The sequence below is a fragment of the Nyctereutes procyonoides genome, unplaced genomic scaffold (genome assembly GCF_905146905.1).
Source record: "Nyctereutes procyonoides isolate TBG_1078 unplaced genomic scaffold, NYPRO_anot_genome, whole genome shotgun sequence".
NCBI lineage: Eukaryota > Metazoa > Chordata > Mammalia > Carnivora > Canidae > Nyctereutes > Nyctereutes procyonoides.
In genome coordinates, this window is record NW_026575121.1 from 55,538,991 (window position 1) to 55,549,592 (window position 10,602).

A 10,602-nucleotide genomic window follows, 5' to 3' on the forward strand; every position below is an offset into this window, starting at 1 on the left:
GTGGAAAGCATGGCAAAAACAAAAAAAGAACAATAAAAAATAGCTACAAATTAATGTAAGTTAAGTGCCTTAGGCATCAAACAAAAGAAGCATATTAGTCCATTTGGAGAAGAGTTTTTTTCTGCAATTGCTGAGAAAAAAATGAAAGGCTTAGTGAAGAAATGACTTTTTACAGCAACGAACCCCCCTTCTCTGAGTATTAAATAAAGCAGACTCTTCCCTCTAAGGAGAATTTCAACCCACAAAAACAGAGCATTTTAATGAACTAAAAAGATGCCTTTCCTCTTTCAACCTAAAAGCGTTCTCCAGTGTTGTAAACATCAACGAAGCTGGAATGTTCCATCCCTGGGAATGAATGCTCATCCTGACCCCTTCTGTGGGCTTTGACATGATCTAATTTCACTGAATGCTACTATAACTTGCTAACTTTAATTACCACTTAGCACCTGAAAATTGATACTTTGAAGGCGACTAAGGAGGGCTTCCAAGGCTTCCTCTGAAGCGACACTATTTTTCTTGACAGGTCCATTGTGTGAAATAGACTCATCATTTCATTACTTCTGGACATCAGATTGCTGGGAGCCCGCGCTTGTCCCCCTCTCAGCGTGCCCGGGCCTGACAGCTCCTTTACAATGGTTTTGAAATTCCATTATCGCCAGTGACCCCTCTGACCTGCTCTTTGCTGGGCTGGCATCTCCCCTCTGCGGGTGTGGGGCTACCTTAAACCTTTCCCTTTTGGGGCCTTTCAAATCTGTTCTTTTAGAAGCCAAACTAGCTCTGGGAGCCAATGATCAATGTACGGAGAACGTCTTCTTTTAACTTTCCGTACGTTGTCCAAGTAGACAACCAGCCACCTCAGTGAATGATTCAGCAGAAAGGTACTGGTTCCAATCAAAGCTTTTTCCTCCACCCAGGAACCCATCAGAATGGGATCACAGGAGGCAATGCCAGATATTCAGTGGCCTCGGGCACATGCCAACCTCATGGCCTTGCGACAAATGCCAGGCCCTTTGCCAGCATGAAGCGGGGCGTTCCCGTGGCCCCGATTCCCCGATCCGGGCTGGCAGCATTGACTGATAATGTCATCAGAAGTATCAGCCATCCGGAGGAGGGAACCCAGAGTCCCGGCTGATGCCGGAGGCCTTCAGTAGCACTTCAGTCTGGCCAGCCTGTCGGTTGGCATGGATGCTACCCTTCAGCCACCTTGAGGGGGCAACACAGCCAGATCCATGGAAAGAGACCGTTTTATGAGAAGTTAACATGAACCAATGAGAGCACGGAAATGGGAATCGAGAGAAAGAGGGGCTCTAGGGAGGCCAGCCATCCCCAAAGCCCCTGTCTCCGCAGACAGGTGAGAAGGCACGTTCAGATCTGTCTTTTCTATAAAAGTTGCAAACTCATCATTCTGTGTTCTGATCTTGGCCTTAAGTATGGTTCCCTGCACTTTCCCCATATGCCTATTTCTGAAATAATCACATGGATGCCTTGATAGTCTGGGATCCAAGACCAAACATATTTTAGACTAAAACACATTGATGCATTATTTAAAAAAAAAAAATTACCCTAACAACTGCTGACATGATTCTCCTTAATTTTCTTTTTATGCGTTGTCTTGGAGACACAACAATATGCATTGAGAGCTCCTCTTTCTTCAGGAAACCTTGAAGGACTTTTGTCACTTTTTTATCAACGCACAGTGGAGGATGCAAGTAATCCTCACTCATCCCATAGAGAAAACATGGATTCTTTGCAGGTGTGTGGGCAGAATTCACAGGTGCTTCTGGAAATCTAATCTGGGCACAGGGCTTTCTCTGTGCCGGCACATGAAAGGCATGGGGCCCTTCACTTAAATCCACCTGCCAGCAACAATCCAGCCCTTGGCACCAGCCGAATGAGGACATATCCCCAACACGGAATGATTTTACCAAAGGAGAGATCACTCTGATTATGACTACCCCAATCCCATAACAGCGCAGAAGCCAGTCCTAGAATAATACGTGGCAAAACTTGTGTTTCTGACTTGGCACCAACAGAGCTTTTGAAACCCAGCATTCACCCCTTGAGGTGACATGTTCTGCAGCTGCCTGCAGAGGTGCAACCCTGGGGAGAGTAGAGGGATCCTCCCATATTGGGGGTGAAGAAAGAGCTGGTACTGATGAGGGGTGGGCCTTGCACTCATCAAAGCTGCGCCTGAGTATTCAGCTCTCCCTTTTGCAAACAAACTGAACAATTGAAAGGCAGAAACCAGAAAATTCCAGAGTAGTAGTACTTATGTTTATTAATGTGAGTGCTCCACTTATGTCACTTAAGTAAAAGCCAGTTTTCCCTCCGGATTTTTTTTTTAAATTTTTATTTATTTATTCACAAGAGAAGCAGAGACATAGGCAGAGGGAGAAGCAAGCTCCCTGCAGGGAGCCCCATGCGGGACTCGATCCCAGGACTCTGGGATCACGACCTGAGCCGAAGGCAGACGCTCAACTGCTGAGCCACCCAGGTGCCCATTTTCTCCAGATTCTACAAATCTATACAAATACATCCTTCCTTTTTCTTTCAGAAACCCTCAACATGCAGAAAATTAGTCTCTGCTTGACTGATTGGCTTTTAGGTTTGTTTTTACTCTTTTGAAGAAGAGCGTGGCCTGGGTCTTCCTGTGTCGTCAGGCAGAGGTGCGGGACACGTGCAGGGGCGCAGGAGCCCAGACAAGCCAGGAGGACAGAATCAAAAGTGGAGAAGTGGGGACAACCGGCCAAGTTTTTAGGACATCTAGGTTTGATTGGACCTAGGAAATATTTGAACAGAGGGAAAAACCGAAGAAGAATTTTAAAAAATTTTTATTATAGGACTTTTCATACACAATCAAAAGTAGAATGTTGCAATGAACCCCCATAGTCATCACCAACATTTAATAATTATCAAGATTTTGTCCTACTTGCTTTATCTGTACTTTTTTTTTTCTTTGCTCAAGTATTTTTTAGGAAATCCAGAAGAGCACATCACTGCTCTTTGAAGAGCACAGACTTTGAGTCTGACAAGCACATGGTACCCTAAGGCCATCAGGACACTCCACAGTACACATGTCTCTTGCCTCATCCACCGTCTCCCTTGTCCATAAACGAGTTTCACCAACTGTCTCAAAAATGTCCTTTTACAGTTGGGTTGCTCAAAAGAGGTCCAAACAAGGTCGATGCATTATATTTGGCTGTTATGGCTAGTAAATCACGTGGCATCTGGGGCATCTGCCCTGTTTCTTCATTTGCTTGCTTTCCTCAAATACTTGACTCATGTGAAAATCCCTCGCTTTGCCTATGAAAGGTCCCACATTTTGGATTTGTGTTTGCTTCCTTATGCTGTTTTTTTTATTACAGTCTTGAGCCTGGATGACTATAAGAATTTTAAATACATCGGCAGAAATAAGGAAATTTCAAGGGGAATATTGTAGGACAAACGTAGTAAGTTCTGTTTTGTTGGTTTTCTTGTACAAAATTTATTTATTTTTAAGGGAGTTTTAGTTCCAAAGCAAAACTGAGGGAAAGGTGTGGGGATTTCCTATAGCATGGATGCCAAACCATGGATCTTTGGTGAATGTTCTCTCCCCATCTGTGCCTTGTCTTTTCATGCTCTTGACAATGTCTTTCACAAAGCAGCACTTTTTTTTAATGATGTCCAGCTTGTCTGTTTTTTCTTTTATGAATGGTGCCCCTGGTTTTGTACCTAAAATATCCCCGACAAATGACAAACCAAGGTCATCCAGTTTCCCTCCTTGCAGTTTATGTTTTTGTGTTTTACACTTACACTTATGTCTGTGACCCTCAGCAAGTTAATTTTTCTAAAGGTGGAAGGTCTGTGTCTGGTTTCGTGTTCCTGCACGTAGATGTCCACGTGTTCCAGCTCTTTGTGGAAAGCCTATCTTTTCTCCACTGTTTTGTCTCTGCTCCCCTGTCAGTGATCAGTCTGCTGTATTTGTGCAGGCTCCGTATTCTGTCCCACTGGTTGTTTTGTCTGCTCTTTCCCTGATACCTGGAGCCTCGAGACTGTGGCTCCATGGGGAGTCTAGAAGCTGGTTAGTGTCGGCCGTCCAACTTTGCTCTTCTCTGATATTAGCCAATAGACTGGGCCTATTGCCTCTCCATAGGAGTTGGGTTTTGAAAAGGGCTTTTCAGGGGCACCTGGGTGGTTTGGTCAGTTAGGCATCTGCCTTTGGCTCAGGTCATGATCTCTCTCTCTCAAATAAATAAATAATTTTTTTTTTAAAAAAAAAAGGAAAGAGTGTTTTAGACCCAATCTCCAGAGTTACTAGCTGGCTTATTCAATTCCAAATAACATCTTGATGGCAGCAACCATGAAGACAGATAAATAAGAACCCCGCCACATCTCTCCTGATGTCAATGCCATTGATGGCTGTAAATGGTTCACCCGTGTGAATGTCAGGAAGCAAAAGCTCTGTGGGGCAGGGAGTCCCTCTCCTGTTCACTCCACGCCTTTGTGCCCAAAATATTATGAATTGTTTTGAGGAAAGTCAACTAAAAACACTTTTTCTTTGAATATGTTAAAGCAAATATAAAAAGAAACGGTTAATGCATTATCTTTATAAGCATCCTTTTCCCTATTGCCAGACACTGAGAAACAGAATTTCTCTCATCTCCAGTTATGCCAACGATGGCTGCAGTTTCTCGTCTGCCCTGCTCTTGTGCTCTAACTCCAAATACTTCAGCACCAGCCCCCGCAGATGTCTGAGGTTTCCTGGGTGTCCCTGCCCTCATGACCCATTCTCTTCTCAAACTCTCTCTCTGCTCCACTCACCCTTGCTGACATCCTCACTGTGAATACTCTAACACAGTTTGGCTAAGCCCATTTCTGTAGAGCACCCGCCTAGGAGTTCATGAGCAAATTACAGCCCCTGTACATTCTTCCTCATTGGAATGCATGTGCTTAGTTACCTGAATAACAGACAACACAGTACTAAGACACATTGGGTAGGTAGCAGGTGCTCAGCCATGGGCCAGGCGCCTCGCAGCATGGTCCCATGCTCTCCTCAGAAGTCTTTAAGGGAGTCTCAGGTGAGGCTGGCGAAGGTGGAAGCTTACCTCTGGTCACAGGGAGCGGGTGACCGAGCTAAGATTCCAGCAACCTATATGACTGCGTAGCCCTTACCCGTGACCAAAACCGTGTGTTCAAGCCATTTTTAATATTGCCGCATGGCAGCTTTCCTCCTTGAAGTTTTTAATTCGGGAACTGGTGTCTGTGACCCTCCAAAGTGCATCAGCTGCACCAGTAAAATCTCCCCAGGAAGCATCACACACTCTAGGAGAAGCAGGGAAACTCCCCATCTTCTCTCTAGAAGAATGTGTGGCCTAAGTGTTGCTAATGAAAAGGCACTCATATTAGTACTTCACACTTACTCTAATATTTTCATAGCTGTATTTCAAGATACTTGGTTTCCTTTGATACCTCAATTTCAGTATAATTGGTTTCTCTGGTGTCCTGTGTATTTTATTTTATTTTATTTTATTTATTTTATTTTATTTTATTTTATTTTTTTACTTTATTTTTAATCATAAGGTCGTTATCTATTATATGTTTTTACAGCAACTTATTATTCACAGGTGTGCATCAGAGTGATGTGATATTTTTGTGCTCTATGTATTTCATGTTACTTACAGGTTTTAAAATACTGCTCCTTGTCAGGCCCCTTGGGCCTCACCAGATTGCTGAAGGAGTCCTTGACTCAAAAACTGGTTAAGACACCATCCTTCACTGCCTCTCCCGGGTGCAGAACTCGTGAGAAGCAATCTTTTCGAGAATGGGCACCTAGCTTCTCCTTCACAAAGGCAAGCACCTGTCACAGAGATGAGGTGTGGCTTTGTGGCCACAGGGGTGGGGACTCGGTGTGCAATCAGCTGGGTGTCACCTAGAGGGTGGCCCTGCCTGGGCTGAGTCACTATGCCCAAGGCTGTGGGAACTGACCAGCTAGGGACACACGCCTCCCTTTCCAACCCTGGTACATTTTTCCATAACTCATTCTGCCTTCTGGTTTCCCAGACTCGGTTGGACTCCCTGCCCCTTTTTCCCCATTTCTTATTCTAGAGTTTCCTTCTTAGCTTTGACTCACCTTCTGGGGCCTGACTCCTGGCCACCACTGCTCCTGGTACCTGCTCCCTGATGAAGGCATCTCTCTAGAAATCACCTATCTGACCCAGCCGACCCAATGTGACAGAGAGGGGCGCTGGAATAAAGCCATCCTGGAAAGAAAAATGTGCCGCTGACGACAAAAATGCTTCTATTCACAATGGGAGGAAATGCTGTTTCTTTTTTTCTTTTCTTTTCTTTTCTTTTTTTGATTGACCCCTCTACCCATCTCTCCTGCCCCCATCCCTGGCCTCTGGCTACCACCAATCTAGTGTCTGAATCTCTCAGCTTGTTTAGGTTTTGTTTTATTTCACAGGTAAGAGAGATCAGATGGTATTTAAAAATAAAGATACAGCTTTTGTTTGATCCCCAAATAATACCCATAAAACCAGCCATGGGCCCGGGTGTCAAACTCCAGCCAAGGATGACTGGAAAGATGACTCATGTTACTGGGATTGCTAATCTAGGGTAAATGGGCTCTGGAGGATGCTCATAATTCAGTGTTTCTTGAGCATGGCTACCTCCCTCCTAAGTTTCTTTCAATTCCCCCTTGTGAGTGTAGTTCTCCGGGAGGGTCGTCTGATGTCTATTTACCAAATTCCTCCAGACAACCAGGAGATGATCACTATTTTCCTTCTTCTGCTCCAGCCAATTGTAAAACAGTTGCTGAGTGACTCGGTGTCCACCAAGGTTCCTGCCTTGTGATGGCCTTGCCCACGGTGGGGCCACTGAGGCTGCCGCCTGAGATGGGCCCGGGGTGCTGTCGGCCCCCAGCATAGAAGGCTCTGCTGCTGGTGCCTGGTGGCTGCCTTCAGAAGCAAGCCTCACATGGTACCTGGCTGGTGGCGGGCTCACTTCGATTTTCTCTGAATTGGGGTGAAGCCTCGTGTTCTCACCAGGCAACAGAGATTTGGGGGAAAATTGCTCTTCTACTTTGTATGTGGCATTGACTACAGTCCCTTGCCGAGGCAGGACTCTGATGGGAGCATGTGAGGGCTGGGCTCTTCAGGGGCAGAGTATTATGCCCAGAACACACCTCTTCTGGCACCTTGGCACAGAGCCTAGATCACACTGGGGAGCCCACTCTCTTTCTGGTTCTCCAGAGATCCTTCCCCACAGAACTCCTCGGCTCCTCATAGACATGAGCATTGGGCAGGCCAGCACCCCAGTCCCTTTGGTTTCCAGTCCCCCAATGGCAGCAGTGACTCCGTGCTTGTCTGTTGAGTTCTGCATATAAATGGACTGTCATGCAGATGGCCCCTCCTCTCTCACCAGCTGGTTCTCTTTCTTTCTCCCCCTGTCATGACCACGCATGGAAGCAAGCCCAGCAAAGGACCTTCAGATAAAGAAAAAAAATGCACCTAGGATGCATGCCTGTCTGGGATGGGGCTTGGGCACAGGCCTAGATCCGACCTCATGTGAGAGCAACCAAGTGCAATCCTGGACGTGAATCCCCAGCTATCCTGACATTCAGTCAAACAAGACAACAGTGTTGACTAAGCCTTTGGGGGAGGTCTTCATAACAGAGAGGGAGCTTGTGGTTCCTATAAAATAAAGCCATGTCAATATTCTTCCCATTGGGGTGTTGTGCTCACAATAGATTATTTGGAAATGGTGTCAGTTGTAAGTCATCCAGGCAAAAATTATTGAGACAAAACGTGTGCAGGCTGTTCATTTCATCTTATGCGTTATGACTGAAATTTTTCGTGGCTGCTCTAAAAGGAGGAGTCAGAGGAAGCAAAAACTATAATTCTCCATTATGTTTTTTTTAATTAAAAAATCGTTTCAAAAACTGTAGGTTTTGCAATATATGCAAATACGGAATCATTACTTAGGTAGGTGAAACTAATACAATGTCACATGTCAGTTCCCGATAAAAATTAAAAAATAGAAGGTGCCTGTATCTTTTCCTGGTCATTGAATCTGCTGGATGTAAACACAATAGAAGCGAACAGTCTTACCATGGACACTATTGTCTTATGCTCTTTATTAGTCCCATCTAAACATCACAAAGACCCTATGAGATTGGCATTCTTAGTTCCCTCACTTTACAGATAAGGAAACTGAGGCACAGATTGTTAGGAATGTGTACTCATCCTGAGGCAAGATTTAAAGGAGGATAGCCACGTGGATGCAAGAATATGGCTCACTTTGTTAGCTGCTCCAAGACCTTAGCTTAATGCCCGTATGACCCTGAACTCCTTTGGAGAATCATACGACTTTTCTATCAGTGATTTTCAACTTGTGCACTTGGACCCAGGAGAATTAGAGGAAATTGTGAGATCATGTAATGAGTTAATTTTTTTTTTTAAGTGTAGGAGTAAATGTCGTTCCGTGAAACTTCTGTTTCCGTTGTGTGGTGTGTGGGGGTGTGCTAGATGACAGTGTAGTGTGCAACTGGGTTACAGTCAGAGGGGCTTGACAAACGGTGTCTCCAGGGCTGGAGCTCTTGCTGAGTTAACTGGACCCTGCCTGAAAAGCGCTCAGTGGCTTCGTGATCCTGGGCTGAGCTAAGGGATCACATCCCCTTGCCTTTGGAGCACAATGACAGCTATCTGCCTGCTTCGTTCGTGGTGAGAGCTAAAGGCAGCATGTGAGCTTCATGGCATGAGTTAAACACAGCCCCCAAGAGCTGAAGCTGCACACGCAGTGTGATTCGCTTCTGCTGATAATCACAAGGCAGCTATGGCAACGACGCTTCCTCGGAGGGCCTCCCGTGAGCAGACCTGCACAGGCGTTTTGCCCAGGGTAACCTGCACTAGCCTAGCAGGGAGATAGCAGCTGTGGGGGGGCTCTGCAAGAGTAACCTACGGGGAGATGTCGTAGGAGCAGCAGCCCGAACGGAGGCCCTCCTACACCTCCCTTGGGCACCCAAGGACACCTATTCGGAGGTTTGGAATCCTTGTGGTGATTGGCGGACACATTGGCATGTGTCCCTCATGCTCCTGGCTTAGACATCGGCATAGTTGCAGGTCATTGTGTGCTCGTGGAGTTTGCTTTTGGTGTGTGCAGAATTTGAACAGAACCATTTAAAAAAAATTGATGATTACTTCAAAGAAATGCATACAAAGTACGTACACGTGACCCTGCATGCTTTGAGACTTAGTGCATTCATAACCAGCAGAGATCTGACCTAAGAAATACAAAGCCACCCTGAAGAAGACAAAACTGCTGATCCCGTATGCCTTATTGTGTCAGCCTGATGTCGCCATCTGACCCTCATGCTCCTTTTGGACTCAGCAGTTCCTCCTGCCGCGCTGGCTGCGGCATGGCCTGTCCCTATCCCCAACACTCAGTGGAAATGGCTTTGTGACTTTGTTTTTGTTTCCAAGTTATCATAAAAATTGCAAGTATGAATCATTGGCAGAAAATTTGCAAGGAAATTCCCAGCTCTTATCAGGTTGGGAGATATGAAAGAATTAGACTTCTGGCCATGGCACCCCTTTTCTGCTCACTGTCCTCTGTAGAAATGAGATGTTGCCACCCAGACAAATTCAGGGTGGGGCAAAGCTTTTCCTTCTTGCTTTGTTGCATATGTCTCCAAACTCTATGTGTCTTCATTGTTGTCTTTATAATAATACCTGCCTGCATTTACTTAGCCAGCACGTGGTTCATCATGCTCTGAGAAAGTATGTCAAATCTTTCATATGCACCGCTTAAGGGAAGTACCACCGTCCTGCCTATTTTATGGTGGGAAAACTCAGGACGGCAGAGCTTACAGGAGTTGCCCAAGTCACCAAAAATAAAAGTTTCATCTGTCGTGCAGGCCAAGATCTGCTGAGTTCTGGTCTCTGTTCTAAGTTCTGTGTCACTCTCTTTGGCTGCCCACATTCCTGGCTGGCACCCATCAACCCAGGACAAAGGAACATCAAAACTTTATTACTGCCACATTAAAACTTTATTATTGGGGCATCTGGGTGGCTCAGTTGGTTAAGCATCCAATTCTTGATTTCAGCTCAGGTCATGTGGGCCGTGAGATCAAGCCCCGCATTGGGCTCTGCACCAGCGTGGAATCTGTTTGAGATTCTTTGCACCTCCGTCTCCCTCTCCCTCTGGTCCTCCTCCCTGCCCCCTAACCCCCACCCCACCTAAAACAAGCAAATACAAAGCAAAAAATAGAAAAAAACAAAAACAAACAAAAAACCTTTGTTATTCACTGCCTCATACACTTGGGCTTCTCAGTCTTTCTGTAGGACAATATAGCCAATGTTTTAATCTGCCTGGATGACATAATCCCTTCACCCAGTGTTAAAGTATCATTTTCTAAAAATAGGTCCAATGGTGACTCTGAAACCAATACAAAAATGGGCACACATTAAAGATTACACTTGACTCATTAATAAGGGAACTGGTAAGATGCAACAAACAGTTTCCCATAGAATACAAAGGACAGACACAATTTTACATCGGGAATATTGGAATGAGCATGCTGATGAAGGCAAAACCAGCCTCATCCGCAGCCGAGGAGGAAAGTCC